The sequence below is a fragment of the Girardinichthys multiradiatus genome, chromosome Y, assembly GCF_021462225.1.
Source record: "Girardinichthys multiradiatus isolate DD_20200921_A chromosome Y, DD_fGirMul_XY1, whole genome shotgun sequence".
Classification (NCBI taxonomy): Eukaryota; Metazoa; Chordata; class Actinopteri; order Cyprinodontiformes; family Goodeidae; genus Girardinichthys; species Girardinichthys multiradiatus.
Genome location: NC_061818.1, coordinates 23,037,660 through 23,052,380, shown reverse-complemented (window position 1 = coordinate 23,052,380; position 14,721 = coordinate 23,037,660). Strand labels below are relative to the sequence as shown.

Genomic DNA, 14,721 nt, shown 5'->3' with positions numbered 1-14,721 from the left:
AACTTCAGACTGATGCCGGTAAAGAATTTTTTAACAAGAAATTTAAAGTTTTAATGGAGAAACACGGTATTGAACATTTTGCCACAGCGAGTGAAGCAAAAGCTTCAGTGGTCGAGAGATTTAACCGCACATTAAAAACAAGGATGTGGAGATATTTTACAGCTAACAATACCCGGCGGTACGTTGATGTACTGCAAAACCTAGCTAGAAGCTACAACCATTCCTACCACTCCAGCATTAAAATGAGCCCTATGGAAGTGACCCCAGAAAATGCCTTTCAAGTGTTTCAGAATCTGTATGATGTCAAGTCCAACAGATATTGCAAGGACTCAGTGACAACGTTTAAACAAGGGGATCTTGTCAGAATATCCAAGGTCCGTGGAGTGTTTGACAAAAAATACGAACAGAGTTTTACGGATGAAGTGTTTACAGTCTATGACCGGATACCCCGTTCTCCTCCTGTATACAAACTCAAAGATTTGGATGGAGAACCTATCGAGGGTTCCTTTTACGCTGAGGAACTTCAAAAAGTAAAAATATTTAACGACAAGATGTATCAAGTGGAAAAAATATTAAAACGACGTACGGTCAAGGGAGTCAAACAGGTTTTTGTAAGCTGGAAAAACTGGCCTGAGAAATTCAACAGTTGGATCAAGTTTGATGAACTTCGAAACGTATAAAAAAGGTTTGCACTAAACCTCACAGTTGACACAGCATCATGAACCGTCAGGTAGAGGATGATGGCTTTTACGTTACTCTTCCATCTAATGCTAGCATGGAAGTGTTTAAAAATAATACCAGTTCAAGTTTCCGTGTAAATTTAGCTCAACATATTGATTTAGAAGGCCAATGGATGGTTGCATTAGCCGAGATTTCATACCCTCATACATGGCATAATTTACCGGATTATGATGCCTACTTTGAATGGAGGAAGGTTGGTGATGTGGAGATCAATACGCAAAGGATCAGAAGTGGCTACTATAACAGCGTTGTTCAACTCGAGATAGAGATGGAAATGTTTTTCAAAAAATTGAAATCGGGTTTACGCATTAAATTCAGCAAAGTTCAAAAGAGATTTGCATTTCAAGCAAATAGTCCGTATGAAATACGCTTCTTCAGCACTCTAGCTTATATGATTGGCGTGAAACCAGGGGAATGGATTCATGTTTCTGAACCAAAACTGGCTCCTTTTCGGCGGATATAAAGGCTGGTTTCTATCACCTATACTGTTACAGCGACGTGGTCAGCCCACAAATAGTAGGCGACACTTTTGCACCTTTACTGCGGACCGTCAAAGTACAAGGCACATTCAGTGATATGATTACTCAGACGTTTAACCCCGCCCACTACCTTCCAGTCTCCAGAAGACATATTGAAAATATCAATATAGAAATTAAATCGGACCAAAACGTTCCTGTAAATTTCGTCTATGGAAAGACCGTCATAAGACTACACTTCAGACCGGTGATATCACAACGTAGCCTGAGATAAATTTTATTTGTATAAACTATTCCAGAGATATGTATATAACCTCTAAGATTGATTGGTTATCATTCATATTACGCTGGTTATTCAACACTGCATCAAGCAGGCAAGAGAGAACATGGCACATCTAAGTCTGAGACGTGATCCAAATCGCTTTGTAAATTACTATGTAAGTCAATCAGGCGGTAATCTGCCAGGGTTTTATGGGGCCCCGGTCATGTACGGACGTGGAATTGGATCATTATTTTCAAAATTATTCCGCTTCGTATCCCCTCTGGTTAAAAAAGGATTTGCAATTGCAAAACCCCATCTTAAAACGGCTGCATCAAATATCGCTTCGGATGTCATCGGTAGAGCCGTGAGTAAAATGAGTGGTTCTGCACACATCGACGGTCAAGAAGGTTCAGGAATTATGGTTTTATCCAAAAGACCCTGAACAAGACCCCCTGGTGATCGTTTAAGGACGGTTAAAAAACAACGACAAACGCGAAAAAGGAGATCAGTCGCAGCTGACAAACGAAGAGGAAGGAAGTCATCCGCAAGTTTTGATATATTTAAATAATGGCTCTTTTACATAACAAATCATCAAAGTGCACGCTGGCAGAGTTGGACTTATTTTCTGCCCCGATGACGCAGCTATCGATCGAAGATAAAATTTACACCGAGATCCAGCCTTTATCAGCAATCACTGATGGAGGGCCGATCGAGTTTTTCATTCCGGGAGATGGAGAAAAGTATCTGGATCTCAACGATACGCTGTTGCATCTCAGAGTGAAAATTACTAACGAGAATGGAACAAACCTGCCAGATGATGCACCTGTAGGGCTCATCAACTACCCGTTAAACACCATCTTCAGTCAGTGTGACGTCACTCTCGGAGATCGAATGATTTCACAATCCAGCGCTACACATCCATATAGAGCCATGATTGAGACATTGTTAAACTTTTCTGAGGATTCTTTAAAAACCCAGTTTAGCTCCGGTCTTTTTTATAAAGACACTGCAGGTGCTCTGAACTCTATTGTTACAACTAACGGCCCTAACCAAGGTCTTAACAGCAGAGCAGGCTTTACGGCAAATTCCAGGGAGGTACATCTCCTAGGCCCCCTGCATGCCGACATATTTTTCTGCGAGAGACTTCTTTTAAACTCTGTTGACCTTAAAATTAAACTTACAAGAGCCAACGATGCCTTTTGTCTCATGGCCGCAAGAGACTCCACTTACAAACTCAGGATATTAGGAGCATCTCTTTTTATCAAAAAAGTTACTGTCTCTCCAGCTGTACGACTGGGGCACGCTTCAGCTTTAATGAAAGCAAATGCTCTGTATCCACTTTCACGTGTGAATGTAAAAACATATTCCATCCCTGAAAATTCAAGGGTATGCAACCAAGAGAATCTTTTCTTAGGCATCTTTCCCAAGTATGTGGTGATTGCGTTACTGGATCATGACGCTTTTACAGGAACACGCAATCTCAATCCGTTTGACTTTAATCATTTTGATATGGAATATTTAGCTTTGTGTAAGGATGGCAGACAAATTCCTGCTAAAGCCTTCCAGCCAAATTTTAACCAAGGTCATTCAGTGAGAGAGTATTACAACTTGTTTACGGCTACAGGACGACATCTAAAAGATCTTCCACTGAGTATATCACGTCAGGAATTTAATCAAGGATACTCTCTATTCACATTTAATCTTAACCCGGGTGAGGACACAGATGCTCTATCTCCAGTTTCCAGTGGGAATTTAAGATTGGAAATGCGCTTCAGAAACCCGTTGCCATATACCACCACGCTGATCATCTACGCTTGTTATGATTCTATTTTAGAGATTGATTCAAAGAGGCGTGTGCTGGTGGATTATTATTAATCTAATCAGGCATGAATAATCATGAAATTGAGAGCCTGATGCGTCATCTGCTGGGAGATTTGTTTTGCGGTCTGTGGCCGTGCGACCAGCTGCCGCTGCTAGCTGACAAATTCCCAGGGCCGGCCTACTTTATCGTGAATACACATCCTTCACACATGCCGGGGGAACACTGGCTAGCTCTGACATTGGATGAGAATGGTCAATCCAGCTTTTTTGACTCTTATGGATTCTCTCCGGATTTCGAGTTCTACCCGTCAAGCATCGTAACATTTTTAGAAGACAGATCCTCAAAAATATTGTATCATAATAATCAGCTTCAAAACACTCTGTCCACTGTGTGCGGTCACCATTGCATTTTTTATCTATGTCATAGAGCGTGCGGATTATCAATGCAGCAAGTGTTGTCGAAATACACCGGAGATGTGATTAAGAATGATTTAATGGTATCTAACTTTGTGAAAAAATATCAGAAATGTGTCATTAATCAAAGTTGTACATTTTATACTCACGGAACATGTTCTTTGGAGATGTTTCTGGATTGTTATGGAATTTAAAATGTCTTTTTTTTATTTTTTTTTTCATTTTTTTTTTTTTTCTTCTTATGATTTAATATTTGTGTAATGATATCATATGTTAGTGTGTGAAGTAGAGAACGAAGTTAGACTTGAAAAATATAATCAATAAATATTTTATTGAATAAAAGAAATAGACTACATGTTTCATTTTTCTTATAACGGTTTATGGTGAAAATGTAATCCATCGGGGTGGTAGTGTCGTCTTACGAAGAGACCTTTTTGATCTCCCATCAGCATTTTTTGGATCTTCCAGCTCAGATCTCGACCAGTAGGGAGAATGAGTTATCTGCCTTCTTCTTCTTTTTCTTCTCTGCTTAACGCTGGGTGGTGTACCCCCATTTTCAATCGATGTACCCTCTGTTTTGAAACGTCTATATTCTTCACGAGCATAAGGGTTAATGACTGAAGATATAGGTATGTTTACTTCTGACATGGAGTGTAGAAAATCAGACCATCCTCGGGTTTGTGATGCTCCAGATTTTTTAAACGGAAGCATGAGATTTTTCAACAAATCAATCATGTGGGACCCCTTTATAATATTTCCGTTAAATACAAATTCACCTCGCGAAGTCCAACTCTCACTTCTTTCGGATAATTTCTTCAAAATGTACTCGGCATTTTTACGATTGTGTTTAGGAAGGCTTTTCAGTACTTCCGTAAGAACCTGATCCTTAGGGGCCTCGTCCTGCCCTGGGCCTTGTTTTTCTTGGGACCGCTCATGTTCAGGAACCTCTGTGTCACGCTGCAGCGTTAAACTGACCCGCTGTTTTTCTTCTTTGACACCTTGCTTAAGTAAAGTCAGATACCTCTGGAGAAGAGCATCGTATCTCTTGATTTTTTCATAAGAAGTCAAACCCGGCTCGTTTAATATCGCTCTCATTTCAGCATCCAAATTCTCCTCCGCCGTCTGTCTGATGGACGTGTCTGACTGGGTCAGACGCTTGAATTGATGAGGGGAAATGAGAAACATCTTCTGCGATGTTCTGAGAGACATTATCTCCTGATGATTCCACCCACTAGATCACCGATCAAGGGTGCAAGAGCCGTTAAGATGGGGAGAATAAAACCACCTCGTTGCTTTTTGAGAGCCAACTGTTTAGTTTTTATCCCGGTTCTTTTATCACCCAACAATCTGATGATATTTCTTTGTTTCTTCAATTGTCGGTGTTGAGAGGGTGATAGTTTAATGTTACCTTTTAGGATATTCAGTGCAATCTCGCACAGAGCCTGAATAAAGTCGGGAGAGCAGTGTGCGAGAATATCTTTACGTTTCTGTGGACAGGCCTGGTACAAAGCTCTGAATAATGGTAAATTCCTTTTTATACGCGCTGACATGATGACTTACTTTGTTCTGGGTACGTACACAGCAGGCCACTGCTGAGGAAGTATCCCCGTTCTCAGTCTGAAATGTTCTGGGCAGGTAGGCGTAAAATCGATGATTAAATATCCATGAGCTTCTCTCGTTGCGTCTTCAAAACTCTCCAAGAAGAGACCCTTTTGAGATGGAAACATTTGGCGGGCCAGTATATTCAGCTGGAGTTTATCTCTCGGGTTTTTAAACAACACCATATAATTACAGTTCAAACTAATAGTGCGACTGAACTTTCCCTGATGAAAAACATTCTGAGTCAACATCATAACACTCATATTACGATGGTGACGAAACTGGGTAAAGACCTTCATCACGTTTTCATCATCTGAGGCTTGAGCGATAACATCGTCTAGAATAATCAGATGATTCTGATCAGGAGGAAACAGGTTTTCATCTTCAAAAGAATGAGGCAATCCTTCCACAAAGGTAATATTTTTATTCATCTTCTGCAATTCAGCATACATGGGTTGAAAAGATGTGTAAATCCATACAATATTTTCTGGAACAATATCCATGACATGATTACAGTTTTGTAAAATACTTTTTACAAAGAAAGTTTTCCCGCAGCCGCTGGGTCCAACTATCATACATGAGAAAGGGGCTCTAAATCTAGGATCAAAATCAATCTCCTGTAAATCCATGTGACTTTTTATTTTATTTCTTCTTCAACTCTAATAACCGAAAGGCAGAGTTGTCCCATCAGAAAAAAGACGTCTCTTATCATACACCAGTCGAAACTTTTTAAGAAATGTCGCGTTTGTCAAACACAATCTCTTTTTATCCCTCCTGATCGTGTGCTGGGGGATTTCAATGACACCCTCACTTGACCTCTGTAAGTAGCCCTCGACCAGCCCTTTGATGCTGTCAAAATTGACCCTCTCGCTGCATTCATGCGTCTGAGTGATGCCTTTAGCACGTATCATTACATTTTTACGGTTTTTGGTCTGGTATGCATAACTCTTGGGTCCTGTCGATGCAAACTCCGAAATGCTGTCACCATCTAACTCGTCAGTAAGATCACCCAGATAATTCCCCAATTCCAGAGGAGTTTCACCACTTTTTGTCACATAAATCAAACTGTCCGTGTCAATATAAATCAATCTGTCCTGTAATTTCTCCATGCTGCTGAGAAGTTTTAAACGTGCATAAGCGGTGGTGAATGCTGCTATAAACACATTATTTGTCTTACTTGGTGGATATATGACACGTTTGCTGTAGTTCCACTGCACTACACACATTTCAGGGTTGAAAAAATGAAAATAGTTAACCCTGTATTTACTCGAGAACATGAAGCTGAAAAAGTCTTCAGGATTAGTGATGACTGTGGTCTGAGACAGATCACTTCTTTGCGCAAATTTCCCCCAAAAACTGTTTAAACACAATTTTGCAACCTGCCTTTTGGCAGGATTCATCTCGATTTTCTCAGGGTTTAATAGGATGCCCTGATGCAGTTTGTAGTCGCTTATATACTTTGACTTACTCTCCTGATCCACTGCTTCAGACGGATAGCCTGAAGTCTCCTGCTTACCCTTTAAAAAGCAATGAATGTAACCTTTAAAAATTGTATCACTTCTCTTTTCAAAATGCCACACCTCTGTGATTTTAGCAAGACGATAACTACACTCCAAAGCTTTACAGAATTCTACAGTCACCCAAACTCCCATCAAAGCTCTTTCTTGATCATTATGCGCGCAAGGACCTGACTGGTAATTTAATTCAGCGCATGTGCGGCAGAGAGTGAACACAAGTTTACCTTGGGATGTTCTGTAAGGTAAAACAGGGAACAACAGGTTACGTGGTGGGTAGACCACAGCTTTGATTATACCGAAGTAGCTGCTGGGGTCATCAAAATCTTTGTAAATGATGGTGGGGTGTCCGAGGGGAAAAACGCAGTTGGCGTTTACATAAGGGTACAGAGATGTGTAATCCACATAGTGTACAGTTTCATCCGGTTCCGCTGTGTACCTCAACTTCATAGGACAGGTGCGTCCACCATACAGCGCATCCCGGGGGGATAGCGGTTCGGGTGCATTAACTTTCTCAAGAAAGCTGATCACCCCTGGGTCTGATTTTTTCATTTCAATCCACTCCTGCTCCCATATGACTTCGAGACGAAGGCCGTACACAGTTTGTAACACCTTGCTTCTCTCAACAGTGGCTGCGTAAAACTATTCAAATGCGACCCCTCTCAACGGACACTTGTCATGAGGCATGTAACACTTTTTACAGCCGTGGAAAAAACAGCCATAAAATTCAAACGCAACTTTGACACCGTTAATCTCTGCATACCCATCCACTGAATATGGCCCAATTTTCTTTTCACCCCTATTTAATGCATGCTCGATAAATATGGCTCTGCTGTCTGCAATCCAGCCGAGCCATTGAATGGACGCGCTGGAGAACGTTTTACTGCTACGTCTGTAGTCCAGAGGTGATGGAATGGCTAAGGTTTGAGGAGGAAGGAAATTGGTTACAAAAACCTTCATGCAGGCTGATGCTATTGTGATACTTTTAAACGGATCCACACTTGTCTCCTTAAAGAACTCGTCTCTGAATTTTAAGCATCCTTGAAAAAGAATTTCAACGTCATTTTTACAATAACGAATTGCTTCTTTCTTAAAGTCAAAGACCTCTTTGCTCGCTTCTCTGTACCAGCTGCTAAACACCTGTTGTTCTTGAAGACTCATGCGTTCTACAGCGTAGCAGGATGGAGGAGGAAAAGTCCCTACATACTGGAGATGTTGTTCAGAGGAAAATAGGTGGGGAAAAAAACCCTTGCTTTGATCGGTAAAGCCTAACGCTTTCGGCATGGCACTAAGCTTCATGCACATGAAGGACAGGCTATCAATGTATTTTAACCTGTAATCAGGGTCGGTTAAACAGAGAACTTTACTCCCTACCATGACGATATGTGGTTTAATGCCTAACTGCAGCATTGCTGTGAGAATCAGGTAACCATCGTACCCCCGCGCATTGTGCGCTATTAAGGTGTAACCTTTGTACATTGGCCTCCTGAAATGCAGGAGAAATTTTTGGGTGCAATTCAGTCCATAAGCGTACCATTCATCACCTTTCAACGTTTTAGCACAGACCAGAAAGGGGGTATGCACGCCGCTCTCATTGACGAGGCATTCGAAATCATAAAAAATCAGTTTATCATCAAGCTGATTAATTGCACTGCAAGGCTGAATGTAACACTTATGATCATCGCATGTAATGTCTAGGCTGGGGGGTACATTTTCACCGCAAATACTGCATTTTACATTACACACGTGTGGTTTATTCGGTTTACTGATTGGAATAACGTATATCCGTTTGCATACTTTACACAGTTTTACCAACTCACAGTCACTCATAGGCCTTTCAGCACTATTTCTGATGCGCGGTTCCCTGTGTCTGCTGAAACATGAAGAATTACGACAGATTCTTTGACAGCCTGCACAGCTTACAGGATTGCTAATCTCTTGCATACATTTATATGTTCGACACACTGGACAATAACCTTCACAATGGTGTGTATTGGCATTCTGATAGCTGGCGTAACAGTAATTACAAATATATCTGCACCCCATAAAACCTTTGAGATTTTTTATCCCATAGTAATGACCTTGAAATAACAGCAAAAACAGAGGGTTTGAACGATCGGGGAAACTGGTCTCAAATTTACACAGAGCAGTAGAGCCCGTGGTTCTGTGAAACACTACAATTTTTCTCTTCAGAATGGTTTCAAATTTACCAATATCACTAAAAGTAACTGCTGTTTGCTCGTCAAGGCCTGCCTGATGCTGCCATCTCCTCCCCAGTTCTACAGCACGGTGATCCGTGAGCTCAGGATCAGAGACGTGTGCGAGGCTGATTGCAAAACATAACTGATTACCGGTATTGTTTATAATATACAAATGACGCATTTTCTTATTAAACAGTTCACAGTCTAACGTTCCTGCAGCTTTACGCTTAGAACCTCCTGCTGGGTCATTAACAACCTGAAGAACAAATTCCATGTTATTATCTACAGGTATATTTGCATTCGATTGTACTAAATCGTCGAGGAAGTTTTCGAAAGCAGGCAGGATCATATTTCCATCATCTGTAACAGTAAATGTGATGTGACGATTGAGATTTTCACCCACTAATTCCAGCTGCACAACGTCGTTACGTCTGGTTAACGATCTCGCAGCGTCGGCTAATTCAATTATAATACGCATGATGTCTGTATAGAATGCTGCTAAATCTGGAACGTTACTTGGACAGGGCGGCGGTATGGTAAAAGGTCTCCTTATTTCATGGTTATTAAAATGTTCACGTTCAACCACAGCTGGAGGATCTCGCTCTATTTGATCAGAACTAACCGCTACTCCCGTATTGAAATTACCCCCGTGATGATCTGCGGAGTGTGACGTAGAAGGATTCTGATGAGTGTCAGGTGAATCATTTTCCTCAATGCTGCTGTGTGGAGACGGTTCGCTGTTCAAATCGGAAAGAGCCTGATTGATTACGTTTAAAACGTCACCGTGCTGATGTTCATTTATTAAATTTTCACTGTTAGCAGGAGATGCATTAACGGGGATTTCGTTAAGTTCATTAACTAAATTTCTTATTTCATCCAGGGCAAGTCTGATTACTTGATCAGAACTAACCGCTACTCCCGTATTGAAATGACCCCCGTGATGATCTGCGGAGTGTGTCGTAGAGGGATTATGATAATTTTGCTCAATGCTGTGTGGAGACGGTGTGCTATTTTCTTCTGCATTAACGGGAATTTCGTTAAGTTCATTAACTAAATTTCTTATTTCATCCAGGGCAAGTCTGATTCGGTTATCCATTTTCTATGAACATAAGAAACAAAAATAAAAATAAAACTAACCTACAGAAAAAACAAAAAACAAAAAACAAAAACACAGTGATCAGTTCAGTTTAAAATCACCTTGATGTCACCAAAATGCTTCTTTAACAGAATCTGACATGCTGCCAGAAGCGTTAACGATGAGGCCTTATTACGAAGATCCCGTGAGGCTGTAGAGACTGTCTTCCTGCGCTGTCCGTTTCTGTGGCCAATCTGTCCTACCATCAACGTTACCTCTGTAAGGAGAATGAACAAAAAATAAATAAATAGATAATAAATATATATATATATATATATATATATATATATATATATATTGAAATAATCACATTAAAGCTGAAAAAAAAAATAATAATAAAAAAATAAAAAGGGAATTAAAATTAATTCAGTATGTATGTATGAATTAAAACGTACCGTTCATTAAACCACTCACTAGCGTTGCTCGGGTTTGTAGCGCAAAGAGTCGCTGTCTTTTGGCCGGGGTTAAATATTCTGTAAAAACAGAAGACAATAAAAAGTTATCTTACGCTGCGCAGCACAGCGTTCATAAATAAAATGAAAATAGTTTTTAAAATACACAAGTTTTTTTTTTAATCTTACTCCGATTCTTTGCGGTAAAACCTCCAGATTTCACTTCTTGTTGGACTGAAACTGTGCCGTTCTGCTGAAAGCTGTCTTGATCTTTGAAAAGCGACCTTCTGGTGGGCGGATTTAATGTGGCATCTTTGGATGTATCTGTAAACAGGTTTATATGACATTTTTATTGAACTATGCTTAAAATACATATATATATATATATTGTTTTTATTTAATTTTTATTTCCTTACCTTGCTCCTGCTCGACAACTATGTCTTCCACAGAGCTCTCAGTCGAATCTGTAAACAGTTTTATCTGAGGTTTAAAACAAAAGTCTCTAATAACACATAAATAAAATACATTCACTCTCAAAGAAAAACAGTTAGTTCTTAGGACTTACTTTCTGGAGGTGCCGGTAACTTATCCGGTGTGTCTTCAGGGGAAATGATGATAATTGGCGGAGGAGTATTCAAAGAATCTGTCGTAATTTCTGTGTTAGAAGAAAGTTCAGATGTAGTTGGGAGTTTTTCTTGTTTGGAAATAATTCGCCTTCTTAATTTGGAGTGTGGATTCCAGCCGCTGAACCCTCCAACTTGATCATTCGGGTTTACCTCTCTCATCAAATCTATAAATTGAAACATTGTCAAGGGTTAACTATAATATATATATATATATATATATATATATATATATATATATATATATTTTATTGCATTTAACATTTACTTACCATAATCTGATTGTGTCAAGATGAAATCATCAAGGTCATCAGCGGTGGGTTCTATGACAAAGAAACAAATATATATATATATATATATATATATAAACAATATATATAAACAAAATTTGAGAACATTCACATGCATTTAATGATACTTACTTACTTACTTACGTTTTAAGATGTCATTGTGCTTTTGTGAATTATCAGAAGAAGAAGCCACAATTTCCGGGTTTCCTGAAATATTTACCGACATTTTTTCTTGTCAGTACTGGTATTTTCAATGTAACAAGTGTTATGGTTCAAAGACATTCAGTATTTGAAGACCCTGACACTGAGGTCAACCAATGAAACAGAGCCCCAACATTTACACACAGTATTTATACCAGAACATGACAGTGTTATCTCAACTGCAAAGACTATGTTTTTAAGACCAAAACCCTTCTTGAGTTCAAAGGTGACATGTTATCTAAGAAACAGACGTAACTGCCCCTTCCTGACATCGCCCCTAACAGTTGGATATAGAATAACTGTAACCCTGTAACTCTAAGATGAAAAAGTAATATGTTTTAGAAAAGCTACAGGTAACTAAAATTATCATTCCTTTTTCCTAAAATGGAGTCTCTCATGATTCAAAAACAAACACACCATTGCTAGTCAATTTGTAACTTGGAAACAGTATACTGATGTTCTTTTTTTTTTTCTGTTAATCTGATATTCGTCTTACCTATTTCAGCTGCCTATGTTTTTAAGACCAAAACCCTTCTTGAGTTCAAAGGTGATATGTTATCTAAGAAACAGACGTAACTGCCCCTTTCCTGACATCGCCCCTAACAGTTGTAACCCCCTGTAACTCTAAGATGAAAAAGTAAAATGTTTTTTAGAAAAGCTACAGGTAACTAAAATTATCATTCCTTTTTTTTTTTTTTCCTAAAATGGAGTCTCTCATGATTCAAAAACAAACACATCATTGCTAGTCAATTTGTAACTTGGAAACAGTATACTGATGTTCTTTTTTTTTTTTCTGTTAATCTGATATTCGTCTTACCTATTTTCAGCTGCTTTTCCAGTATGTTGACGCAGAAGCTGAAGGTTTTTCTCGTTCCATCGATGTAGTGAAGCACAAATTTTTTTTTATTTACTTTTTTAGGTCTTTTCTATTTTGAACGGATTTAGACTGGCTCATATATTCAACAAATAGGTCCTGCTGTAAAGCAAAATTAACTTACAATTCTGTCAGGTTACACAGTTCCTTTATTAGGATTTCATGTGATAGGTCAACATTAAGTTGATTATACCTTTAAAAATATAAAAGGATGCATGTCTTTTTTTTTGTTTTTGTTTTTTAGATGTATTAACGCCTGAAAAAAACATACAGATTATTAATAACACCCTTAAACACACCCCTGTGTTTTAATTGACTCATTTAAGGTATCGCCCCTAATGACGACAACCAATCAACATCCACTGTTACGCCCCTTGGACACACCCCCCTGCCCACATGGCGCCCACATGGCCCCCACCGGAAGTCCCGCCCTCACCGGAAGTCCCGCCCACCTGTCAAAATGTTTGATGAAAGGGTGCACTTAAATTCTCTCACTTGAAATGTAGTATACATGATCATGAGTTAATGATGGACATTTTGAAACTGTCAATTGATGATGTTCTTTTAGCCCCGCCCACAAACAAACAAGCGACTGCAGCGTCCTTCTGGATTGTCCGATTTACTGGACATTTTGAATGCTTTTTGCCAGACCGAAACTCTGCATGACCGAAGATCATATGACATGTTGCTCACAGTACCACTTAGTGACGACGAGTTGAAGTGAAGCAGTGTCATCGTCAGTGGCGTGTATGAGGTGATGCCAGGCTCCTGCGGTCTCTCAACAGCCCGAGTTGCGCTGAGGGGTGCGAGGGCCTTCAAAGCTGCTTGCAGGTTTCTAGTTTATTACTGCAACTACTAAGTTATTAGGTGATTCTGGTAAACACAACTACTTATAAACATCTAAACCTAGCCATCCAAAAATGACTATTTGTTAGCCTCCTTACTTATTTGGACAAGGTCCCAAGTATTTGTGTTGCAGGGTCAAATAGACATGTAATGAAGTTCTTAGCAGTGTGAATATTTTTGATCTGGATTTAGTTTAATTTGACAGCATGATATTAACATTGTCCACAGTGGTAAAGTTTGCATTTACCAGCCTACATTGAGCTTCACATAATGGCTGTTCGCTTTGGTTGTCGAAATCAAACATCCAGAGAAGAACAATGGATCCCCCAAAGACCCACAGGCATATTTTGCACATAGCCAAAAGACGTCCATTGTCCAAATACGAAGATTTTGTCTGATGGTTTATTAATCCTTTGAGACAAGTATTAAACAAAGATCCATTCAAGATGTTTCCTGCTACTCTCCCCGGTACTGTTTCATTTAAAGCATCCTCCCAGTGATTTGTTTACTAACTTTATAACTGCGTAACTGTTTATAAAAGGGGTACCCGCAGATTTACCCGGCTTACTCACTAAACAGAACTAATAATGAACTTACAAATTAAACTTGTAATTAAACCAAAATTTTGGGAAAAAAAGAACAAAACTTTTATCTACTTCAAAGAAGTAAAAATATGATAGCATGAAAAGCTCCAACATGTTTTTATTTTTGTTGTCATTATAAATAAAAACATTATAAAGTTGCAAGATTTCATACGCCTTTCTTTGCTAACAGTCTTGTGTTTCTTTTTGGGTTTTTTTTAGGCAAATTGGTGTTGTAAAATCCCAAAACTTAAAACATTTAGCAGTTGTTGACATTATTTGGTTGGTGACTACAGATTTAGGAAGATACTCTTATCAGTTTTGGTGAAGGGTGGAGATAATATCAAAATGGAATGTTATCTTGGGTGGAGACAAATTACGTGTGACTAAAGTATCTAAAACAATGAAATGCATATTTGGAAATGGCAGTGAAACACTGATGCTACTAGATTATAACTAGTATGTACAAGATCTCTTTCTTTCACGCTTCTACTTTAATGCCCAACTTTCATAATACAATATCAATGTAGCATGAACTTTTTGCGTTTTCCATATCCCTAACTTTTCTATATGTATGTATAGGTAGACAGATTTCTGTGGTGGTTTTAGGACATCTTCCACAGGGTTCCAATAGCTTGGCATCAACCTTAAAATGCTGATGTGATAAGTCTATGTTTAAGGACTTAAGTGATTAGAAGACCCCAACTTGTATATTGATTGTAATAAACAACTAATCTAGTCTTTACGCTGT

General features: G+C 39.0%; 1 protein-coding gene across 1 annotated transcript in view; it reads left to right on the top strand.

Moving 5' to 3' along the window:
* Positions 1 to 14,721, top strand: part of LOC124863911 — a 265,902-nt gene that overhangs the window by 60,507 nt on the left and 190,674 nt on the right. The gene's annotated exons all lie outside the window — the stretch shown is intronic.